Source organism: Rhinoderma darwinii, unplaced genomic scaffold (assembly GCF_050947455.1).
Source record: "Rhinoderma darwinii isolate aRhiDar2 unplaced genomic scaffold, aRhiDar2.hap1 Scaffold_1019, whole genome shotgun sequence".
Lineage (NCBI taxonomy): Eukaryota > Metazoa > Chordata > Amphibia > Anura > Rhinodermatidae > Rhinoderma > Rhinoderma darwinii.
Window position 1 is genome coordinate 61,807 of NW_027461900.1, and position 18,432 is coordinate 80,238.

Genomic DNA, 18,432 nt, shown 5'->3' on the forward strand with positions numbered 1-18,432 from the left:
AGTAAGAATTGCAGTTGCAACAAAGCCTTGCTTGCCTACAAAGAGAGCAGCAATTTGGATTTGTTACTATGTTACCTAGAAGAATAACAAACTGTGCAAGGATGGAGGTTGTAGGAGCAAGGAGAAGTTGTCTGTAAAGTTGGTGGATGCCTATTTTCCATTTTGCAGTCCCTTGTCTCCCTCTTGTGGCCTCCTGGAGGCAACTAGCTGTGCAAAAAAAAGACAGCCTGGCGGCCGGCTGTTGCAGTGTTGCCCTCTCAGGTAACACTGAGTGACTGACTGAGCCTCACCATCTTATATAAAGTTCAGACGGAACTTTGCACGTGTCATAGTGGAGCCCTCAGGATTCCAGAGCCAGCTTTCTGACATCATAATGGGGCCTCAGAGATAAAAGCCTGGGCCCAGGCAGTGTTGGTCAGTGCTGCTCAGCAGGCAGCACTGGACTGGACTGGATTACAGCTGATACAAGGTGTGAAGGAACAAGGGGTGGCTGTGGGCATGCACTTGCTGCCGCTGCCAGTGTTTATCTGCATGGCAGCAGGGCATTTGGGCGTTGCCAGGAAGGCGTTTTTATGTAGATTCCTCCTCTTTCAGCACTGCATTGTGGTGCAAGCAAAAGAAGCAAATCCTGTCTGGCTTCCTCTCCGGCCTTTATTCACCTCCCGTGTAGCTGTGAGTGTGTGAGCCTGCAGGGCCCCATGGAATTGCCTAGAAGTAGGCTGAATCGCTGCAAGGGCTGAACAGCAGTATCGGGCAGGCTCGGGCAACGCGCGGCCCGTTCGGGTTATCGCTTCTCGGCCTTTTGGCTAAGATCAAGTGTAGTATCTGTTCTTATCAGTTTAATATCTGATACGTCCCCTATCTGGGGACCATATATTAAATGGATTTTTAGAACAGGGAGATGGAAATAGAGCTTGCTCTGTCCACTCCACGCATTGACCTGGTATTGCAGTATTTCCAGGACCGGTGCACCCTTTCCTTATGTGTTGACTAAAAGCAGATTCCAAAAGTGTTTTTTGTCTTTGCTATTGTTTCTGTCTTTCTGAAGGGATCTCCCCTTTTAATCCCATTATTTCAACACCTGTTGGACAATGCATGAGTGATAATGAGCTCATTGATTAAATGCAATTAATGAATAGATTGCCACCTCTTGTTGTGTGTCGTCTGTGTTTCTGTGTTTCCGGCATTTCACATTGGAACACCTCATTCACCTTCCTTGTCTTCTCTCCGCCCTCCCTTTTAGGTAAGTTAAAGAGCTGCACCTGAGCCAGCCACTGATTGATTGATTGATTGATTGATTGATTGATTGATTGATTGATTGATTGCAGCACAACAGTCAAATAGTGGAGTGGAGTAGGGGAACAGCAAACAGCCAATAAAGCAGCCCGCCCGCTCGCCTGCCCGCCACAATGGACCTACCTGTGTACACTAGATGGATGTGATGGAATGTACTGTCGTCCCTACATTTCAAGAAGAAGTAAGAATTGCAGTTGCAACAAAGCCTTGCTTGCCTACAAAGAGAGCAGCAATTTGGATTTGTTACTATGTTACCTAGAAGAATAACAAACTGTGCAAGGATGGAGGTTGTAGGAGCAAGGAGAAGTTGTCTGTAAAGTTGGTGGATGCCTATTTTCCATTTTGCAGTCCCTTGTCTCCCTCTTGTGGCCTCCTGGAGGCAACTAGCTGTGCAAAAAAAAGACAGCCTGGCGGCCGGCTGTTGCAGTGTTGCCCTCTCAGGCAACACTGAGTGACTGACTGAGCCTCACCGTCTTATATAAAGTTCAGACGGAACTTTGCACGTGTCATAGTGGAGCCCTCAGGATTCCAGAGCCAGCTTTCTGACATCATAATGGGGCCTCAGAGATAAAAGCCTGGGCCCAGGCAGTGTTGGTCAGTGCTGCTCAGCAGGCAGCACTGGACTGGACTGGATTACAGCTGATACAAGGTGTGAAGGAACAAGGGGTGGCTGTGGGCATGCACTTGCTGCCGCTGCCAGTGTTTATCTGCATGGCAGCAGGGCATTTGGGCGTTGCCAGGAAGGCGTTTTTATGTAGATTCCTCCTCTTTCAGCACTGCATTGTGGTGCAAGCAAAAGAAGCAAATCCTGTCTGGCTTCCTCTCCGGCCTTTATTCACCTCCCGTGTAGCTGTGAGTGTGTGAGCCTGCAGGGCCCCATGGAATTGCCTAGAAGTAGGCTGAATCGCTGCAAGGGCTGAACAGCAGTATCGGGCAGGCTCGGGCAACGCGCGGCCCGTTCGGGTTATCGCTTCTCGGCCTTTTGGCTAAGATCAAGTGTAGTATCTGTTCTTATCAGTTTAATATCTGATACGTCCCCTATCTGGGGACCATATATTAAATGGATTTTTAGAACAGGGAGATGGAAATAGAGCTTGCTCTGTCCACTCCACGCATTGACCTGGTATTGCAGTATTTCCAGGACCGGTGCACCCTTTCCTTATGTGTTGACTAAAAGCAGATTCCAAAAGTGTTTTTTGTCTTTGCTATTGTTTCTGTCTTTCTGAAGGGATCTCCCCTTTTAATCCCATTATTTCAACACCTGTTGGACAATGCATGAGTGATAATGAGCTCATTGATTAAATGCAATTAATGAATAGATTGCCACCTCTTGTTGTGTGTCGTCTGTGTTTCTGTGTTTCCGGCATTTCACATTGGAACACCTCATTCACCTTCCTTGTCTTCTCTCCGCCCTCCCTTTTAGGAAGTTAAAGAGCTGCACCTGAGCCAGCCACTGATTGATTGATTGATTGATTGATTGATTGATTGATTGATTGATTGATTGATTGATGCAGCACAACAGTCAAATAGTGGAGTGGAGTAGGGGAACAGCAAACAGCCAATAAAGCAGCCCGCCCGCTCGCCTGCCCGCCACAATGGACCTACCTGTGTACACTAGATGGATGTGATGGAATGTACTGTCGTCCCTACATTTCAAGAAGAAGTAAGAATTGCAGTTGCAACAAAGCCTTGCTTGCCTACAAAGAGAGCAGCAATTTGGATTTGTTACTATGTTACCTAGAAGAATAACAAACTGTGCAAGGATGGAGGTTGTAGGAGCAAGGAGAAGTTGTCTGTAAAGTTGGTGGATGCCTATTTTCCATTTTGCAGTCCCTTGTCTCCCTCTTGTGGCCTCCTGGAGGCAACTAGCTGTGCAAAAAAAAGACAGCCTGGCGGCCGGCTGTTGCAGTGTTGCCCTCTCAGGCAACACTGAGTGACTGACTGAGCCTCACCGTCTTATATAAAGTTCAGACGGAACTTTGCACGTGTCATAGTGGAGCCCTCAGGATTCCAGAGCCAGCTTTCTGACATCATAATGGGGCCTCAGAGATAAAAGCCTGGGCCCAGGCAGTGTTGGTCAGTGCTGCTCAGCAGGCAGCACTGGACTGGACTGGATTACAGCTGATACAAGGTGTGAAGGAACAAGGGGTGGCTGTGGGCATGCACTTGCTGCCGCTGCCAGTGTTTATCTGCATGGCAGCAGGGCATTTGGGCGTTGCCAGGAAGGCGTTTTTATGTAGATTCCTCCTCTTTCAGCACTGCATTGTGGTGCAAGCAAAAGAAGCAAATCCTGTCTGGCTTCCTCTCCGGCCTTTATTCACCTCCCGTGTAGCTGTGAGTGTGTGAGCCTGCAGGGCCCCATGGAATTGCCTAGAAGTAGGCTGAATCGCTGCAAGGGCTGAACAGCAGTATCGGGCAGGCTCGGGCAACGCGCGGCCCGTTCGGGTTATCGCTTCTCGGCCTTTTGGCTAAGATCAAGTGTAGTATCTGTTCTTATCAGTTTAATATCTGATACGTCCCCTATCTGGGGACCATATATTAAATGGATTTTTAGAACAGGGAGATGGAAATAGAGCTTGCTCTGTCCACTCCACGCATTGACCTGGTATTGCAGTATTTCCAGGACCGGTGCACCCTTTCCTTATGTGTTGACTAAAAGCAGATTCCAAAAGTGTTTTTTGTCTTTGCTATTGTTTCTGTCTTTCTGAAGGGATCTCCCCTTTTAATCCCATTATTTCAACACCTGTTGGACAATGCATGAGTGATAATGAGCTCATTGATTAAATGCAATTAATGAATAGATTGCCACCTCTTGTTGTGTGTCGTCTGTGTTTCTGTGTTTCCGGCATTTCACATTGGAACACCTCATTCACCTTCCTTGTCTTCTCTCCGCCCTCCCTTTTAGGTAAGTTAAAGAGCTGCACCTGAGCCAGCCACTGATTGATTGATTGATTGATTGATTGATTGATTGATTGATTGATTGATTGATTGATTGATTGATGCAGCACAACAGTCAAATAGTGGAGTGGAGTAGGGGAACAGCAAACAGCCAATAAAGCAGCCCGCCCGCTCGCCTGCCCGCCACAATGGACCTACCTGTGTACACTAGATGGATGTGATGGAATGTACTGTTGTCCCTACATTTCAAGAAGAAGTAAGAATTGCAGTTGCAACAAAGCCTTGCTTGCCTACAAAGAGAGCAGCAATTTGGATTTGTTACTATGTTACCTAGAAGAATAACAAACTGTGCAAGGATGGAGGTTGTAGGAGCAAGGAGAAGTTGTCTGTAAAGTTGGTGGATGCCTATTTTCCATTTTGCAGTCCCTTGTCTCCCTCTTGTGGCCTCCTGGAGGCAACTAGCTGTGCAAAAAAAAGACAGCCTGGCGGCCGGCTGTTGCAGTGTTGCCCTCTCAGGCAACACTGAGTGACTGACTGAGCCTCACCGTCTTATATAAAGTTCAGACGGAACTTTGCACGTGTCATAGTGGAGCCCTCAGGATTCCAGAGCCAGCTTTCTGACATCATAATGGGGCCTCAGAGATAAAAGCCTGGGCCCAGGCAGTGTTGGTCAGTGCTGCTCAGCAGGCAGCACTGGACTGGACTGGATTACAGCTGATACAAGGTGTGAAGGAACAAGGGGTGGCTGTGGGCATGCACTTGCTGCCGCTGCCAGTGTTTATCTGCATGGCAGCAGGGCATTTGGGCGTTGCCAGGAAGGCGTTTTTATGTAGATTCCTCCTCTTTCAGCACTGCATTGTGGTGCAAGCAAAAGAAGCAAATCCTGTCTGGCTTCCTCTCCGGCCTTTATTCACCTCCCGTGTAGCTGTGAGTGTGTGAGCCTGCAGGGCCCCATGGAATTGCCTAGAAGTAGGCTGAATCGCTGCAAGGGCTGAACAGCAGTATCGGGCAGGCTCGGGCAACGCGCGGCCCGTTCGGGTTATCGCTTCTCGGCCTTTTGGCTAAGATCAAGTGTAGTATCTGTTCTTATCAGTTTAATATCTGATACGTCCCCTATCTGGGGACCATATATTAAATGGATTTTTAGAACAGGGAGATGGAAATAGAGCTTGCTCTGTCCACTCCACGCATTGACCTGGTATTGCAGTATTTCCAGGACCGGTGCACCCTTTCCTTATGTGTTGACTAAAAGCAGATTCCAAAAGTGTTTTTTGTCTTTGCTATTGTTTCTGTCTTTCTGAAGGGATCTCCCCTTTTAATCCCATTATTTCAACACCTGTTGGACAATGCATGAGTGATAATGAGCTCATTGATTAAATGCAATTAATGAATAGATTGCCACCTCTTGTTGTGTGTCGTCTGTGTTTCTGTGTTTCCGGCATTTCACATTGGAACACCTCATTCACCTTCCTTGTCTTCTCTCCGCCCTCCCTTTTAGGTAAGTTAAAGAGCTGCACCTGAGCCAGCCACTGATTGATTGATTGATTGATTGATTGATTGATTGATTGATTGATTGATTGATTGATTGATGCAGCACAACAGTCAAATAGTGGAGTGGAGTAGGGGAACAGCAAACAGCCAATAAAGCAGCCCGCCCGCTCGCCTGCCCGCCACAATGGACCTACCTGTGTACACTAGATGGATGTGATGGAATGTACTGTCGTCCCTACATTTCAAGAAGAAGTAAGAATTGCAGTTGCAACAAAGCCTTGCTTGCCTACAAAGAGAGCAGCAATTTGGATTTGTTACTATGTTACCTAGAAGAATAACAAACTGTGCAAGGATGGAGGTTGTAGGAGCAAGGAGAAGTTGTCTGTAAAGTTGGTGGATGCCTATTTTCCATTTTGCAGTCCCTTGTCTCCCTCTTGTGGCCTCCTGGAGGCAACTAGCTGTGCAAAAAAAAGACAGCCTGGCGGCCGGCTGTTGCAGTGTTGCCCTCTCAGGCAACACTGAGTGACTGACTGAGCCTCACCGTCTTACTTATATAAAGTTCAGACGGAACTTTGCACGTGTCATAGTGGAGCCCTCAGGATTCCAGAGCCAGCTTTCTGACATCATAATGGGGCCTCAGAGATAAAAGCCTGGGCCCAGGCAGTGTTGGTCAGTGCTGCTCAGCAGGCAGCACTGGACTGGACTGGATTACAGCTGATACAAGGTGTGAAGGAACAAGGGGTGGCTGTGGGCATGCACTTGCTGCCGCTGCCAGTGTTTATCTGCATGGCAGCAGGGCATTTGGGCGTTGCCAGGAAGGCGTTTTTATGTAGATTCCTCCTCTTTCAGCACTGCATTGTGGTGCAAGCAAAAGAAGCAAATCCTGTCTGGCTTCCTCTCCGGCCTTTATTCACCTCCCGTGTAGCTGTGAGTGTGTGAGCCTGCAGGGCCCCATGGAATTGCCTAGAAGTAGGCTGAATCGCTGCAAGGGCTGAACAGCAGTATCGGGCAGGCTCGGGCAACGCGCGGCCCGTTCGGGTTATCGCTTCTCGGCCTTTTGGCTAAGATCAAGTGTAGTATCTGTTCTTATCAGTTTAATATCTGATACGTCCCCTATCTGGGGACCATATATTAAATGGATTTTTAGAACAGGGAGATGGAAATAGAGCTTGCTCTGTCCACTCCACGCATTGACCTGGTATTGCAGTATTTCCAGGACCGGTGCACCCTTTCCTTATGTGTTGACTAAAAGCAGATTCCAAAAGTGTTTTTTGTCTTTGCTATTGTTTCTGTCTTTCTGAAGGGATCTCCCCTTTTAATCCCATTATTTCAACACCTGTTGGACAATGCATGAGTGATAATGAGCTCATTGATTAAATGCAATTAATGAATAGATTGCCACCTCTTGTTGTGTGTCGTCTGTGTTTCTGTGTTTCCGGCATTTCACATTGGAACACCTCATTCACCTTCCTTGTCTTCTCTCCGCCCTCCCTTTTAGGTAAGTTAAAGAGCTGCACCTGAGCCAGCCACTGATTGATTGATTGATTGATTGATTGATTGATTGATTGATTGATTGATTGCTGCAGCACAACAGTCAAATAGTGGAGTGGAGTAGGGGAACAGCAAACAGCCAATAAAGCAGCACGCCCGCTCGCCTGCCCGCCACAATGGACCTACCTGTGTACACTAGATGGATGTGATGGAATGTACTGTCGTCCCTACATTTCAAGAAGAAGTAAGAATTGCAGTTGCAACAAAGCCTTGCTTGCCTACAAAGAGAGCAGCAATTTGGATTTGTTACTATGTTACCTAGAAGAATAACAAACTGTGCAAGGATGGAGGTTGTAGGAGCAAGGAGAAGTTGTCTGTAAAGTTGGTGGATGCCTATTTTCCATTTTGCAGTCCCTTGTCTCCCTCTTGTGGCCTCCTGGAGGCAACTAGCTGTGCAAAAAAAAGACAGCCTGGCGGCCGGCTGTTGCAGTGTTGCCCTCTCAGGCAACACTGAGTGACTGACTGAGCCTCACCGTCTTATATAAAGTTCAGACGGAACTTTGCACGTGTCATAGTGGAGCCCTCAGGATTCCAGAGCCAGCTTTCTGACATCATAATGGGGCCTCAGAGATAAAAGCCTGGGCCCAGGCAGTGTTGGTCAGTGCTGCTCAGCAGGCAGCACTGGACTGGACTGGATTACAGCTGATACAAGGTGTGAAGGAACAAGGGGTGGCTGTGGGCATGCACTTGCTGCCGCTGCCAGTGTTTATCTGCATGGCAGCAGGGCATTTGGGCGTTGCCAGGAAGGCGTTTTTATGTAGATTCCTCCTCTTTCAGCACTGCATTGTGGTGCAAGCAAAAGAAGCAAATCCTGTCTGGCTTCCTCTCCGGCCTTTATTCACCTCCCGTGTAGCTGTGAGTGTGTGAGCCTGCAGGGCCCCATGGAATTGCCTAGAAGTAGGCTGAATCGCTGCAAGGGCTGAACAGCAGTATCGGGCAGGCTCGGGCAACGCGCGGCCCGTTCGGGTTATCGCTTCTCGGCCTTTTGGCTAAGATCAAGTGTAGTATCTGTTCTTATCAGTTTAATATCTGATACGTCCCCTATCTGGGGACCATATATTAAATGGATTTTTAGAACAGGGAGATGGAAATAGAGCTTGCTCTGTCCACTCCACGCATTGACCTGGTATTGCAGTATTTCCAGGACCGGTGCACCCTTTCCTTATGTGTTGACTAAAAGCAGATTCCAAAAGTGTTTTTTGTCTTTGCTATTGTTTCTGTCTTTCTGAAGGGATCTCCCCTTTTAATCCCATTATTTCAACACCTGTTGGACAATGCATGAGTGATAATGAGCTCATTGATTAAATGCAATTAATGAATAGATTGCCACCTCTTGTTGTGTGTCGTCTGTGTTTCTGTGTTTCCGGCATTTCACATTGGAACACCTCATTCACCTTCCTTGTCTTCTCTCCGCCCTCCCTTTTAGGTAAGTTAAAGAGCTGCACCTGAGCCAGCCACTGATTGATTGATTGATTGATTGATTGATTGATTGATTGATTGATTGATTGATTGATGCAGCACAACAGTCAAATAGTGGAGTGGAGTAGGGGAACAGCAAACAGCCAATAAAGCAGCCCGCCCGCTCGCCTGCCCGCCACAATGGACCTACCTGTGTACACTAGATGGATGTGATGGAATGTACTGTCGTCCCTACATTTCAAGAAGAAGTAAGAATTGCAGTTGCAACAAAGCCTTGCTTGCCTACAAAGAGAGCAGCAATTTGGATTTGTTACTATGTTACCTAGAAGAATAACAAACTGTGCAAGGATGGAGGTTGTAGGAGCAAGGAGAAGTTGTCTGTAAAGTTGGTGGATGCCTATTTTCCATTTTGCAGTCCCTTGTCTCCCTCTTGTGGCCTCCTGGAGGCAACTAGCTGTGCAAAAAAAAGACAGCCTGGCGGCCGGCTGTTGCAGTGTTGCCCTCTCAGGCAACACTGAGTGACTGACTGAGCCTCACCGTCTTATATAAAGTTCAGACGGAACTTTGCACGTGTCATAGTGGAGCCCTCAGGATTCCAGAGCCAGCTTTCTGACATCATAATGGGGCCTCAGAGATAAAAGCCTGGGCCCAGGCAGTGTTGGTCAGTGCTGCTCAGCAGGCAGCACTGGACTGGACTGGATTACAGCTGATACAAGGTGTGAAGGAACAAGGGGTGGCTGTGGGCATGCACTTGCTGCCGCTGCCAGTGTTTATCTGCATGGCAGCAGGGCATTTGGGCGTTGCCAGGAAGGCGTTTTTATGTAGATTCCTCCTCTTTCAGCACTGCATTGTGGTGCAAGCAAAAGAAGCAAATCCTGTCTGGCTTCCTCTCCGGCCTTTATTCACCTCCCGTGTAGCTGTGAGTGTGTGAGCCTGCAGGGCCCCATGGAATTGCCTAGAAGTAGGCTGAATCGCTGCAAGGGCTGAACAGCAGTATCGGGCAGGCTCGGGCAACGCGCGGCTCGTTCGGGTTATCGCTTCTCGGCCTTTTGGCTAAGATCAAGTGTAGTATCTGTTCTTATCAGTTTAATATCTGATACGTCCCCTATCTGGGGACCATATATTAAATGGATTTTTAGAACAGGGAGATGGAAATAGAGCTTGCTCTGTCCACTCCACGCATTGACCTGGTATTGCAGTATTTCCAGGACCGGTGCACCCTTTCCTTATGTGTTGAGTAAAAGCAGATTCCAAAAGTGTTTTTTGTCTTTGCTATTGTTTCTGTCTTTCTGAAGGGATCTCCCCTTTTAATCCCATTATTTCAACACCTGTTGGACAATGCATGAGTGATAATGAGCTCATTGATTAAATGCAATTAATGAATAGATTGCCACCTCTTGTTGTGTGTCGTCTGTGTTTCTGTGTTTCCGGCATTTCACATTGGAACACCTCATTCACCTTCCTTGTCTTCTCTCCGCCCTCCCTTTTAGGTAAGTTAAAGAGCTGCACCTGAGCCAGCCACTGATTGATTGATTGATTGATTGATTGATTGATTGATTGATTGATTGATTGATTGATTGATGCAGCACAACAGTCAAATAGTGGAGTGGAGTAGGGGAACAGCAAACAGCCAATAAAGCAGCCCGCCCGCTCGCCTGCCCGCCACAATGGACCTACCTGTGTACACTAGATGGATGTGATGGAATGTACTGTCGTCCCTACATTTCAAGAAGAAGTAAGAATTGCAGTTGCAACAAAGCCTTGCTTGCCTACAAAGAGAGCAGCAATTTGGATTTGTTACTATGTTACCTAGAAGAATAACAAACTGTGCAAGGATGGAGGTTGTAGGAGCAAGGAGAAGTTGTCTGTAAAGTTGGTGGATGCCTATTTTCCATTTTGCAGTCCCTTGTCTCCCTCTTGTGGCCTCCTGGAGGCAACTAGCTGTGCAAAAAAAAGACAGCCTGGCGGCCGGCTGTTTCAGTGTTGCCCTCTCAGGCAACACTGAGTGACTGACTGAGCCTCACCGTCTTATATAAAGTTCAGACGGAACTTTGCACGTGTCATAGTGGAGCCCTCAGGATTCCAGAGCCAGCTTTCTGACATCATAATGGGGCCTCAGAGATAAAAGCCTGGGCCCAGGCAGTGTTGGTCAGTGCTGCTCAGCAGGCAGCACTGGACTGGACTGGATTACAGCTGATACAAGGTGTGAAGGAACAAGGGGTGGCTGTGGGCATGCACTTGCTGCCGCTGCCAGTGTTTATCTGCATGGCAGCAGGGCATTTGGGCGTTGCCAGGAAGGCGTTTTTATGTAGATTCCTCCTCTTTCAGCACTGCATTGTGGTGCAAGCAAAAGAAGCAAATCCTGTCTGGCTTCCTCTCCGGCCTTTATTCACCTCCCGTGTAGCTGTGAGTGTGTGAGCCTGCAGGGCCCCATGGAATTGCCTAGAAGTAGGCTGAATCGCTGCAAGGGCTGAACAGCAGTATCGGGCAGGCTCGGGCAACGCGCGGCCCGTTCGGGTTATCGCTTCTCGGCCTTTTGGCTAAGATCAAGTGTAGTATCTGTTCTTATCAGTTTAATATCTGATACGTCCCCTATCTGGGGACCATATATTAAATGGATTTTTAGAACAGGGAGATGGAAATAGAGCTTGCTCTGTCCACTCCACGCATTGACCTGGTATTGCAGTATTTCCAGGACCGGTGCACCCTTTCCTTATGTGTTGACTAAAAGCAGATTCCAAAAGTGTTTTTTGTCTTTGCTATTGTTTCTGTCTTTCTGAAGGGATCTCCCCTTTTAATCCCATTATTTCAACACCTGTTGGACAATGCATGAGTGATAATGAGCTCATTGATTAAATGCAATTAATGAATAGATTGCCACCTCTTGTTGTGTGTCGTCTGTGTTTCTGTGTTTCCGGCATTTCACATTGGAACACCTCATTCACCTTCCTTGTCTTCTCTCCGCCCTCCCTTTTAGGTAAGTTAAAGAGCTGCACCTGAGCCAGCCACTTGATTGATTGATTGATTGATTGATTGATTGATTGATTGATTGATTGATTGATGCAGCACAACAGTCAAATAGTGGAGTGGAGTAGGGGAACAGCAAACAGCCAATAAAGCAGCACGCCCGCTCGCCTGCCCGCCACAATGGACCTACCTGTGTACACTAGATGGATGTGATGGAATGTACTGTCGTCCCTACATTTCAAGAAGAAGTAAGAATTGCAGTTGCAACAAAGCCTTGCTTGCCTACAAAGAGAGCAGCAATTTGGATTTGTTACTATGTTACCTAGAAGAATAACAAACTGTGCAAGGATGGAGGTTGTAGGAGCAAGGAGAAGTTGTCTGTAAAGTTGGTGGATGCCTATTTTCCATTTTGCAGTCCCTTGTCTCCCTCTTGTGGCCTCCTGGAGGCAACTAGCTGTGCAAAAAAAAGACAGCCTGGCGGCCGGCTGTTGCAGTGTTGCCCTCTCAGGCAACACTGAGTGACTGACTGAGCCTCACCGTCTTATATAAAGTTCAGACGGAACTTTGCACGTGTCATAGTGGAGCCCTCAGGATTCCAGAGCCAGCTTTCTGACATCATAATGGGGCCTCAGAGATAAAAGCCTGGGCCCAGGCAGTGTTGGTCAGTGCTGCTCAGCAGGCAGCACTGGACTGGACTGGATTACAGCTGATACAAGGTGTGAAGGAACAAGGGGTGGCTGTGGGCATGCACTTGCTGCCGCTGCCAGTGTTTATCTGCATGGCAGCAGGGCATTTGGGCGTTGCCAGGAAGGCGTTTTTATGTAGATTCCTCCTCTTTCAGCACTGCATTGTGGTGCAAGCAAAAGAAGCAAATCCTGTCTGGCTTCCTCTCCGGCCTTTATTCACCTCCCGTGTAGCTGTGAGTGTGTGAGCCTGCAGGGCCCCATGGAATTGCCTAGAAGTAGGCTGAATCGCTGCAAGGGCTGAACAGCAGTATCGGGCAGGCTCGGGCAACGCGCGGCCCGTTCGGGTTATCGCTTCTCGGCCTTTTGGCTAAGATCAAGTGTAGTATCTGTTCTTATCAGTTTAATATCTGATACGTCCCCTATCTGGGGACCATATATTAAATGGATTTTTAGAACAGGGAGATGGAAATAGAGCTTGCTCTGTCCACTCCACGCATTGACCTGGTATTGCAGTATTTCCAGGACCGGTGCACCCTTTCCTTATGTGTTGACTAAAAGCAGATTCCAAAAGTGTTTTTTGTCTTTGCTATTGTTTCTGTCTTTCTGAAGGGATCTCCCCTTTTAATCCCATTATTTCAACACCTGTTGGACAATGCATGAGTGATAATGAGCTCATTGATTAAATGCAATTAATGAATAGATTGCCACCTCTTGTTGTGTGTCGTCTGTGTTTCTGTGTTTCCGGCATTTCACATTGGAACACCTCATTCACCTTCCTTGTCTTCTCTCCGCCCTCCCTTTTAGGTAAGTTAAAGAGCTGCACCTGAGCCAGCCACTGATTGATTGATTGATTGATTGATTGATTGATTGATTGATTGATTGATTGATTGATGCAGCACAACAGTCAAATAGTGGAGTGGAGTAGGGGAACAGCAAACAGCCAATAAAGCAGCACGCCCGCTCGCCTGCCCGCCACAATGGACCTACCTGTGTACACTAGATGGATGTGATGGAATGTACTGTCGTCCCTACATTTCAAGAAGAAGTAAGAATTGCAGTTGCAACAAAGCCTTGCTTGCCTACAAAGAGAGCAGCAATTTGGATTTGTTACTATGTTACCTAGAAGAATAACAAACTGTGCAAGGATGGAGGTTGTAGGAGCAAGGAGAAGTTGTCTGTAAAGTTGGTGGATGCCTATTTTCCATTTTGCAGTCCCTTGTCTCCCTCTTGTGGCCTCCTGGAGGCAACTAGCTGTGCAAAAAAAAGACAGCCTGGCGGCCGGCTGTTGCAGTGTTGCCCTCTCAGGCAACACTGAGTGACTGACTGAGCCTCACCGTCTTATATAAAGTTCAGACGGAACTTTGCACGTGTCATAGTGGAGCCCTCAGGATTCCAGAGCCAGCTTTCTGACATCATAATGGGGCCTCAGAGATAAAAGCCTGGGCCCAGGCAGTGTTGGTCAGTGCTGCTCAGCAGGCAGCACTGGACTGGACTGGATTACAGCTGATACAAGGTGTGAAGGAACAAGGGGTGGCTGTGGGCATGCACTTGCTGCCGCTGCCAGTGTTTATCTGCATGGCAGCAGGGCATTTGGGCGTTGCCAGGAAGGCGTTTTTATGTAGATTCCTCCTCTTTCAGCACTGCATTGTGGTGCAAGCAAAAGAAGCAAATCCTGTCTGGCTTCCTCTCCGGCCTTTATTCACCTCCCGTGTAGCTGTGAGTGTGTGAGCCTGCAGGGCCCCATGGAATTGCCTAGAAGTAGGCTGAATCGCTGCAAGGGCTGAACAGCAGTATCGGGCAGGCTCGGGCAACGCGCGGCCCGTTCGGGTTATCGCTTCTCGGCCTTTTGGCTAAGATCAAGTGTAGTATCTGTTCTTATCAGTTTAATATCTGATACGTCCCCTATCTGGGGACCATATATTAAATGGATTTTTAGAACAGGGAGATGGAAATAGAGCTTGCTCTGTCCACTCCACGCATTGACCTGGTATTGCAGTATTTCCAGGACCGGTGCACCCTTTCCTTATGTGTTGACTAAAAGCAGATTCCAAAAGTGTTTTTTGTCTTTGCTATTGTTTCTGTCTTTCTGAAGGGATCTCCCCTTTTAATCCCATTATTTCAACACCTGTTGGACAATGCATGAGTGATAATGAGCTCATTGATTAAATGCAATTAATGAATAGATTGCCACCTCTTGTTGTGTGTCGTCTGTGTTTCTGTGTTTCCGGCATTTCACATTGGAACACCTCATTCACCTTCCTTGTCTTCTCTCCGCCCTCCCTTTTAGGTAAGTTAAAGAGCTGCACCTGAGCCAGCCACTGATTGATTGATTGATTGATTGATTGATTGATTGATTGATGCAGCACAACAGTCAAATAGTGGAGTGGAGTAGGGGAACAGCAAACAGCCAATAAAGCAGGCCGCCCGCTCGCCTGCCCGCCACAATGGACCTACCTGTGTACACTAGATGGATGTGATGGAATGTACTGTCGTCCCTACATTTCAAGAAGAAGTAAGAATTGCAGTTGCAACGAAGCCTTGCTTGCCTACAAAGAGAGCAGCAATTTGGATTTGTTACTATGTTACCTAGAAGAATAACAAACTGTGCAAGGATGGAGGTTGTAGGAGCAAGGAGAAGTTGTCTGTAAAGTTGGTGGATGCCTATTTTCCATTTTGCAGTCCCTTGTCTCCCTCTTGTGGCCTCCTGGAGGCAACTAGCTGTGCAAAAAAAAGACAGCCTGGCGGCCGGCTGTTGCAGTGTTGCCCTCTCAGGCAACACTGAGTGACTGACTGAGCCTCACCGTCTTATATAAAGTTCAGACGGAACTTTGCACGTGTCATAGTGGAGCCCTCAGGATTCCAGAGCCAGCTTTCTGACATCATAATGGGGCCTCAGAGATAAAAGCCTGGGCCCAGGCAGTGTTGGTCAGTGCTGCTCAGCAGGCAGCACTGGACTGGACTGGATTACAGCTGATACAAGGTGTGAAGGAACAAGGGGTGGCTGTGGGCATGCACTTGCTGCCGCTGCCAGTGTTTATCTGCATGGCAGCAGGGCATTTGGGCGTTGCCAGGAAGGCGTTTTTATGTAGATTCCTCCTCTTTCAGCACTGCATTGTGGTGCAAGCAAAAGAAGCAAATCCTGTCTGGCTTCCTCTCCGGCCTTTATTCACCTCCCGTGTAGCTGTGAGTGTGTGAGCCTGCAGGGCCCCATGGAATTGCCTAGAAGTAGGCTGAATCGCTCCAAGGGCTGAACAGCAGTATCGGGCAGGCTCGGGCAACGCGCGGCCCGTTCGGGTTATCGCTTCTCGGCCTTTTGGCTAAGATCAAGTGTAGTATCTGTTCTTATCAGTTTAATATCTGATACGTCCCCTATCTGGGGACCATATATTAAATGGATTTTTAGAACAGGGAGATGGAAATAGAGCTTGCTCTGTCCACTCCACGCATTGACCTGGTATTGCAGTATTTCCAGGACCGGTGCACCCTTTCCTTATGTGTTGACTAAAAGCAGATTCCAAAAGTGTTTTTTGTCTTTGCTATTGTTTCTGTCTTTCTGAAGGGATCTCCCCTTTTAATCCCATTATTTCAACACCTGTTGGACAATGCATGAGTGATAATGAGCTCATTGATTAAATGCAATTAATGAATAGATTGCCACCTCTTGTTGTGTGTCGTCTGTGTTTCTGTGTTTCCGGCATTTCACATTGGAACACCTCATTCACCTTCCTTGTCTTCTCTCCGCCCTCCCTTTTAGGTAAGTTAAAGAGCTGCACCTGAGCCAGCCACTGATTGATTGATTGATTGATTGATTGATTGATTGATTGATTGCAGCACAACAGTCAAATAGTGGAGTGGAGTAGGGGAACAGCAAACAGCCAATAAAGCAGCCCGCCCGCTCGCCTGCCCGCCACAATGGACCTACCTGTGTACACTAGATGGATGTGATGGAATGTACTGTTGTCCCTACATTTCAAGAAGAAGTAAGAATTGCAGTTGCAACAAAGCCTTGCTTGCCTACAAAGAGAGCAGCAATTTGGATTTGTTACTATGTTACCTAGAAGAATAACAAACTGTGCAAGGATGGAGGTTGTAGGAGCAAGGAGAAGTTGTCTGTAAAGTTGGTGGATGCCTATTTTCCATTTTGCAGTCCCTTGTCTCCCTCTTGTGGCCTCCTGGAGGCAACTAGCTGTGCAAAAAAAAGACAGCCTGGCGGCCGGCTGTTGCAGTGTTGCCCTCTCAGGCAACACTGAGTGACTGACTGAGCCTCACCGTCTTATATAAAGTTCAGACGGAACTTTGCACGTGTCATAGTGGAGCCCTCAGGATTCCAGAGCCAGCTTTCTGACATCATAATGGGGCCTCAGAGATAAAAGCCTGGGCCCAGGCAGTGTTGGTCAGTGCTGCTCAGCAGGCAGCACTGGACTGGACTGGATTACAGCTGATACAAGGTGTGAAGGAACAAGGGGTGGCTGTGGGCATGCACTTGCTGCCGCTGCCAGTGTTTATCTGCATGGCAGCAGGGCATTTGGGCGTTGCCAGGAAGGCGTTTTTATGTAGATTCCTCCTCTTTCAGCACTGCATTGTGGTGCAAGCAAAAGAAGCAAATCCTGTCTGGCTTCCTCTCCGGCCTTTATTCACCTCCCGTGTAGCTGTGAGTGTGTGAGCCTGCAGGGCCCCATGGAATTGCCTAGAAGTAGGCTGAATCGCTGCAAGGGCTGAACAGCAGTATCGGGCAGGCTCGGGCAACGCGCGGCCCGTTCGGGTTATCGCTTCTCGGCCTTTTGGCTAAGATCAAGTGTAGTATCTGTTCTTATCAGTTTAATATCTGATACGTCCCCTATCTGGGGACCATATATTAAATGGATTTTTAGAACAGGGAGATGGAAATAGAGCTTGCTCTGTCCACTCCACGCATTGACCTGGTATTGCAGTATTTCCAGGACCGGTGCACCCTTTCCTTATGTGTTGACTAAAAGCAGATTCCAAAAGTGTTTTTTGTCTTTGCTATTGTTTCTGTCTTTCTGAAGGGATCTCCCCTTTTAATCCCATTATTTCAACACCTGTTGGACAATGCATGAGTGATAATGAGCTCATTGATTAAATGCAATTAATGAATAGATTGCCACCTCTTGTTGTGTGTCGTCTGTGTTTCTGTGTTTCCGGCATTTCACATTGGAACACCTCATTCACCTTCCTTGTCTTCTCTCCGCCCTCCCTTTTAGGTAAGTTAAAGAGCTGCACCTGAGCCAGCCACTGATTGATTGATTGATTGATTGATTGATTGATTGATTGATTGATTGATTGATTGATTGATTGATGCAGCACAACAGTCAAATAGTGGAGTGGAGTAGGGGAACAGCAAACAGCCAATAAAGCAGCCCGCCCGCTCGCCTGCCCGCCACAATGGACCTACCTGTGTACACTAGATGGATGTGATGGAATGTACTGTCGTCCCTACATTTCAAGAAGAAGTAAGAATTGCAGTTGCAACAAAGCCTTGCTTGCCTACAAAGAGAGCAGCAATTTGGATTTGTTACTATGTTACCTAGAAGAATAACAAACTGTGCAAGGATGGAGGTTGTAGGAGCAAGGAGAAGTTGTCTGTAAAGTTGGTGGATGCCTATTTTCCATTTTGCAGTCCCTTGTCTCCCTCTTGTGGCCTCCTGGAGGCAACTAGCTGTGCAAAAAAAAGACAGCCTGGCGGCCGGCTGTTGCAGTGTTGCCCTCTCAGGCAACACTGAGTGACTGACTGAGCCTCACCGTCTTATATAAAGTTCAGACGGAACTTTGCACGTGTCATAGTGGAGCCCTCAGGATTCCAGAGCCAGCTTTCTGACATCATAATGGGGCCTCAGAGATAAAAGCCTGGGCCCAGGCAGTGTTGGTCAGTGCTGCTCAGCAGGCAGCACTGGACTGGACTGGATTACAGCTGATACAAGGTGTGAAGGAACAAGGGGTGGCTGTGGGCATGCACTTGCTGCCGCTGCCAGTGTTTATCTGCATGGCAGCAGGGCATTTGGGCGTTGCCAGGAAGGCGTTTTTATGTAGATTCCTCCTCTTTCAGCACTGCATTGTGGTGCAAGCAAAAGAAGCAAATCCTGTCTGGCTTCCTCTCCGGCCTTTA

The 18,432-nt window shown here is 47.8% G+C and overlaps 12 non-coding genes across 12 annotated transcripts; all 12 read left to right on the forward strand.

Annotated features, from left to right (window-relative positions):
- Positions 1 to 786: 786 nt before the first annotated feature.
- LOC142698307 (U2 spliceosomal RNA) lies at positions 787 to 977 on the forward strand. Its single transcript, XR_012865794.1, has one exon. It is a non-coding gene; the product is annotated as a U2 spliceosomal RNA (small nuclear RNA).
- Positions 978 to 2,262: 1,285 nt separating this feature from the next.
- LOC142698308 (U2 spliceosomal RNA) lies at positions 2,263 to 2,453 on the forward strand. The gene has a single exon (XR_012865795.1). It is a non-coding gene; the product is annotated as a U2 spliceosomal RNA (small nuclear RNA).
- A 1,291-nt stretch (positions 2,454 to 3,744) lies between these two features.
- LOC142698310 (U2 spliceosomal RNA) lies at positions 3,745 to 3,935 on the forward strand. The gene has a single exon (XR_012865796.1). It is a non-coding gene; the product is annotated as a U2 spliceosomal RNA (small nuclear RNA).
- Positions 3,936 to 5,235: 1,300 nt separating this feature from the next.
- LOC142698311 (U2 spliceosomal RNA) lies at positions 5,236 to 5,426 on the forward strand. Its single transcript, XR_012865797.1, has one exon. It is a non-coding gene; the product is annotated as a U2 spliceosomal RNA (small nuclear RNA).
- Positions 5,427 to 6,726: 1,300 nt separating this feature from the next.
- On the forward strand, positions 6,727 to 6,917 carry LOC142698313 (U2 spliceosomal RNA). Its single transcript, XR_012865799.1, has one exon. It is a non-coding gene; the product is annotated as a U2 spliceosomal RNA (small nuclear RNA).
- A 1,288-nt stretch (positions 6,918 to 8,205) lies between these two features.
- Positions 8,206 to 8,396, forward strand: LOC142698314 (U2 spliceosomal RNA). Its single transcript, XR_012865800.1, has one exon. It is a non-coding gene; the product is annotated as a U2 spliceosomal RNA (small nuclear RNA).
- Positions 8,397 to 9,688: 1,292 nt separating this feature from the next.
- Positions 9,689 to 9,879, forward strand: LOC142698315 (U2 spliceosomal RNA). Its single transcript, XR_012865801.1, has one exon. It is a non-coding gene; the product is annotated as a U2 spliceosomal RNA (small nuclear RNA).
- A 1,296-nt stretch (positions 9,880 to 11,175) lies between these two features.
- LOC142698316 (U2 spliceosomal RNA) lies at positions 11,176 to 11,366 on the forward strand. Its single transcript, XR_012865802.1, has one exon. It is a non-coding gene; the product is annotated as a U2 spliceosomal RNA (small nuclear RNA).
- Positions 11,367 to 12,655: 1,289 nt separating this feature from the next.
- Positions 12,656 to 12,846, forward strand: LOC142698317 (U2 spliceosomal RNA). The gene has a single exon (XR_012865803.1). It is a non-coding gene; the product is annotated as a U2 spliceosomal RNA (small nuclear RNA).
- Positions 12,847 to 14,138: 1,292 nt separating this feature from the next.
- LOC142698250 (U2 spliceosomal RNA) lies at positions 14,139 to 14,329 on the forward strand. The gene has a single exon (XR_012865743.1). It is a non-coding gene; the product is annotated as a U2 spliceosomal RNA (small nuclear RNA).
- Positions 14,330 to 15,605: 1,276 nt separating this feature from the next.
- LOC142698251 (U2 spliceosomal RNA) lies at positions 15,606 to 15,796 on the forward strand. The gene has a single exon (XR_012865744.1). It is a non-coding gene; the product is annotated as a U2 spliceosomal RNA (small nuclear RNA).
- A 1,277-nt stretch (positions 15,797 to 17,073) lies between these two features.
- Positions 17,074 to 17,264, forward strand: LOC142698252 (U2 spliceosomal RNA). The gene has a single exon (XR_012865745.1). It is a non-coding gene; the product is annotated as a U2 spliceosomal RNA (small nuclear RNA).
- Positions 17,265 to 18,432: the final 1,168 nt, after the last annotated feature.